A 5,316-nucleotide genomic window follows, 5' to 3' on the forward strand; every position below is an offset into this window, starting at 1 on the left:
TTAAAATAAGTAACTTTCTAAACATAGAAAGTTATAAACATGTGGGCAAGTGCTTAGGTATAAGCAAAACCCCGAAATACATAAGTCTTTAATTTACAGGTTGACATCACAGTCCAATTATTTATTACACAACGCAGTTTTATTTTGAATGCAATAAACTTTGTACAAAGCATGAGAGACTCCATGCAGGCAACAAGCACATCACAGCGGAAGCATTCTAAGAACCTGAGAATAAAACATGCTAAAAAGTCAACACGAATGTTGGTGAGTTATAGGTTTAATTGCTCGAGTCATAAACATATATAAAGATAGACCACAAGATTTCATCAAAAGTTAATAGATTCTACGTAACAGAGCACCCTGGCAACTAAACTTAACGCTATAGTGATAATTACCCCATTCGTTTTAATACACGCAAACCAACGTGTCTTAAACTCAAATAACATACGTCCGTTAAAAGGCTAGCGCTCTAGCTCAGACGGGGATGTCAAGCCCTATGGATCCATATACAATTATTCGCGCCCACCAGTCCATATCCTATGTACTGGCAGCTACTAGTTACCAAAGCTAAGGGATTTTCGGTTTAACTCAGTGTAGAATTTAGTATGTACTTGTGTCTTATCGCGTTTAAAATAAATTGCATGTATTCTCAGCCCAAAAATATTTAAAGTATTTAAAAAGGGAGACTATAACTCACAGTTCAATATTGTGATTCAATATTGTAGGGAAATAGCGTAGACGTAATGATGGTAGACGACTGTATGGTTGGCCTTGGATTCTAGAACAATACCCCGAACAATACCCAATATTACCTTAGCTTGAAACGGTTTGAAACCCGAATTAAAATACCCTCGTAAATACCTTATTATTATTATTAAACTTAAATTATAAATATCTTATCGTTTACAGAAGGAAGAAAAGAAATTGGGGTGAGTAACTCGTCGAACAAACTGGCGTATTTATAATACTTTTTCATTTACTGTAGCTCATGCGATCGCATGAGTTTTCAGTGTTTTTGCCATGCGATCGCATGGCGTTTTGTTTCTAGTTCGTCGACATCAAATAGTGCTACTGTAGCAATTCACTGTAGCAAAGCCAATTTTACTGTAGCAATTCACTGTAGCAAAGTCAATTTTACTGTAGCACTGTAGCAAAGTACGATTTCACTGTAGCAAATAGTGTTTTACTGTAGGAAAGTCGTTTTTACTTGTACATATACATATATACATACATATAATTGTTCATGAATCGTCGAGAGTAGTCAAAGGTAATTGTATATATGAACAGTTCTAAAATTTTGAGACTCAATCTAACAGACTTTGTTTAACGTGCCAAAATAATAAATCGTATAGAGAATTGGTTTAAATTAGTCGAAATTTTCCGGGTCATCACAGTATCAAAAAAGTCAATACCTTCCTTTTGCCTAAATCCTTGGATTACCAATCTAGCTTTGTACTTATCTATAGTACCATTGAAATACTTTGATCTTTGTTGTATATTAGGGTTTCATGGTGATATTCATTCACACAAAAACACATATTCTTTGTACTTATCTATAGTACTTATCTGAAAATGATAACTCAAATGAAGATACAATCTATACCTTTTTCACCCAAGTTTTTCCTTTTAGGTTCAGTGAGTCTCACAACCGCTCGACAACCCCAAACTTTGAGATAACTCAAATTTGGTACCTTTTTATGCCATATTTCATAAGGGGTATTTTTACTCTTTTTATTTGGAGTTCTATTCAATAAATAACAGGCTGTCAGCATAGCCTCACCCCAAAATCCTTCACTTAAACCAGAATAGGATAACAAGGAATTAACCATTTCCTTCAACGTCCTATTCTTCCTTTCAGCCACACCATTTTGCTGTGGTGTGTAAGGAGCCGTGGTCTGATGTATTATACCAGTAGATTGAAAATAAACTGGATCATAATACTCACCACCTCTATCAGTACGCAAAACTTTTATTAATTCATTTTTATGTAGCTCTACTTCTTGTTTATAAATTTTAAACTTATCGAGAGCTTCATCTTTTGTATGCACTAAATACACATAACAATATCTAGATGCATCATCAATAAAAGTTATTACATACTTTTTGTTTCCAAGTGAAGGTGTTGCATGAAAATCACATAAATCACTATGAATAAGTTGTAAAATTTTACTTTCTCTATTAACTTCCTTAAAAGGTTGTCTAGTTATCTTAGTAAGCATACAAGTTTTACACTTTTCATTATTTGTGTCAAATGCGGGAATTAAACTCATTTTGGACATATCTTTTAATCTTTTATGATGTATATGTCCTAACCTAGCATGCCAAAATTCTGATTTGTTTACACTATTATTTACACTAGATGTAAGCATACAAACAGAATTAACATCAAAAGGATAAACAAGATTCAACCTAATCATACCATTACAAACATAACCAAATCCAACAAAAGTACCATGTCTTGACAAGATATACTTGTCACTTTCTAACACTTGTTTGTAACCAAACTTATTCAACACAATTTCAGACAAGAGATTCTTTCGAATCCCGGGAACATACAAAACATTATCCAAACATAAAACATTTCCAGAAGTGAAATTAAGTAAAACACGTCCTATTCCTTTGATTGGTTCAGTTGCAACGTTGCTATAACGACCCTCATTTTTCCATTCTATATTTTTTTCAATATTAAATGCCCAAACAATATAATTAAAACTTAATGATCAAACTTTAATCAACAATTGTTAAGTGTTAAGAGTTAGAAAACATATTAATTAACTTTTTGCAATAATTGACAAGTTAATAAAAGATGAAAATAATAAACTGTTAGTCGACACTCGCTACTAATTAAAATTTATGCATTTATGTAATATTATAACTAATAACCTGTAAGTAATAAATAAAAAGTGACATTTATATAAATAATAAAACAATTGGGAACTAAATATATACAAGTCATGAATTAGTAAAAAGAAAATAATACTTATCAATGTAGTAAATGTAAAAATAATAATAGTAATAATAATGAGACTAAAGAATCTTAAACCATTACATCCTTATGTTGACTAAAAATAAGGTATAAACTAGTACCACCTATTGTTGACTAAAAAAAAAATTATAAAACTCATTTTATCAACTTTATTTTCACTATAAATAGCACCCATTTGTTTCATTTCAACTCACACCTCAAAACACACTCTCAACTTGAAAGAAACTCTCCCAAGTCTCAGCAACTATTTTTTTGTAAGTCCCCTAATTAATTTATATAGTTTTTATTAAGTTTTTATATATTTTATGCTAGTTTTTATGTTAAAAACTAATTAAATACGAAATTAATTTTAATAAAAAATGTAAATACATGATAATTAGTGTTAAGTATCCTAATGTCTATAAAAATTAGTTTCATGAATTATAAAGTCGGAATAGTATTTATTAAAAATCAAAAACTGATTTTTTTTATAAACCGAAATACATAAATGATTTTTATTAAATAGTAAACGAATTTTTTTGTAAAATTTTATTTTAGTCGCTTGCTATATCATATGTAAGGGTAATTATAAATTTTTTTTATAATTAAATTCGCATGTTTAATATTTAATTTGAATTTTCTTCTGAAAACGCTACAGTACCCGATTAAACTGTTTTTTATAATAAAATGAAATTACATGTTACAGCAGGTTTTTAACCATGATAACTATTAAAAACTACTTAATAACTATTAATAAAGTTATAAAAATATTTGTAGAATTAATGGTTATGTATTTCTATTTAATTTTTTTTATTAAAACTAAAAACTACACAATAGTATGATTAAATAGTTAAACTATTTATATAAATGTATAAATAATTTTTCTGACTTTGTTGTAACATTATAAGCATAGAAAAAAATATTGGTTGAATTAATTTGGTTCATTTAATAATTAATTCTTTATAAACTTTGTATTATTACAAACCGAAAGGAAAATAGAAAATAAATACTTAAACACCATAACAAAAATCTATAAATTTTTCTTAAGCTTATTTTGATCAGTAGAACATAAGAAAAATATAAAATGTGATGTTTAATTTGCTTACCTATTTATTTACATTTTAGCTATTAAAACAATAATAAAAAGTGTTATTTAATACACAAAACTTAATATTAATGTGTATAAAAATTTTATTATGTTTTATACATATTACCTACTGATATTAAATCAATATTACACTTGTTAATATTATTAGATAATTAATTGATGCTATTATTGATCTAAAACAAAATTTAAAATAAATATATATATGTATCCTTACATATATATAATATTTATATATATTGAAACACTTATAAGTAAAATAACTAAAGTGTTGTATTCCTATACACACCTAAAAACATATTGGATCGGTATATTAGACTTGTATAGATCTTAAACTTTCTCGATGTGGATGGAAGCTCGAAAGTCTTAGGTGGAGGGTCTGGATTGACCAATTTAACGGATCCTAGTGCTCAGAAACCTAATGACCTGAAAAGTCCATTTTAAATTGAAAGTGGGTAGATTGGAAGCTTGTCTAATATGCAAAAGCCTTTCCAAAACGATAAACAATCTTTAAACTTACTACACACGAAAATACTTAAACTTATCTTCATACGGGCAAAACATCTAAACTATTCTCAACTTATTCTTAGGTTGACTTATCTTGTGCTTCGATCATCCATACATTCTCTTTAAGGACTACCTTACTTCATCGAATTACTAAGGTGATTTTTATAGCCCCACTTTACTTGAGCTCAATTTACTTTTTATACTTATTGGGGTGAGACACATGCTGCTTTTACTATTTACAATTTAGACACAAGTACCAACTAAAACTATGCTATACCCGGCTATGTCCGACTAAGTCCCTACAGTGATATTTTTAGGTGCTGCGGCATGCTTAGTTATTGGGGGTAGGCCTATCGGGAGTAACGTCCCCGATACTTTTGATGTTATCTTTGTATTGCTTGATAATGAAATTAAACCGACAAGTAGAACTAACTTGTCATGGGGCAAACTTGAACGTTTAGTCTAAATATCACGCACTGGCATAACTTTTTGATCCTGCGGGAGATCAACCTTACAAATTAAATCTTGTGGTCTAAAACAAACGGTCAAACTTATTTGTTAAACCTATGAACTTCACTCAACCTTTTGGTTGACACTTTAGCATGTTTTGTCTCAGGTGCTGTTTGATTCAAGCTCTTATACTTACTGCTTATGTGATGCTACTTGGACATAGGATCAAGAGATATCGCATTTATTACTTCTGCATGTGAACATTTCCATTATTGTTATTCCTATCATT

Source organism: Rutidosis leptorrhynchoides, chromosome 1, assembly GCF_046630445.1.
Source record: "Rutidosis leptorrhynchoides isolate AG116_Rl617_1_P2 chromosome 1, CSIRO_AGI_Rlap_v1, whole genome shotgun sequence".
NCBI lineage: Eukaryota > Viridiplantae > Streptophyta > Magnoliopsida > Asterales > Asteraceae > Rutidosis > Rutidosis leptorrhynchoides.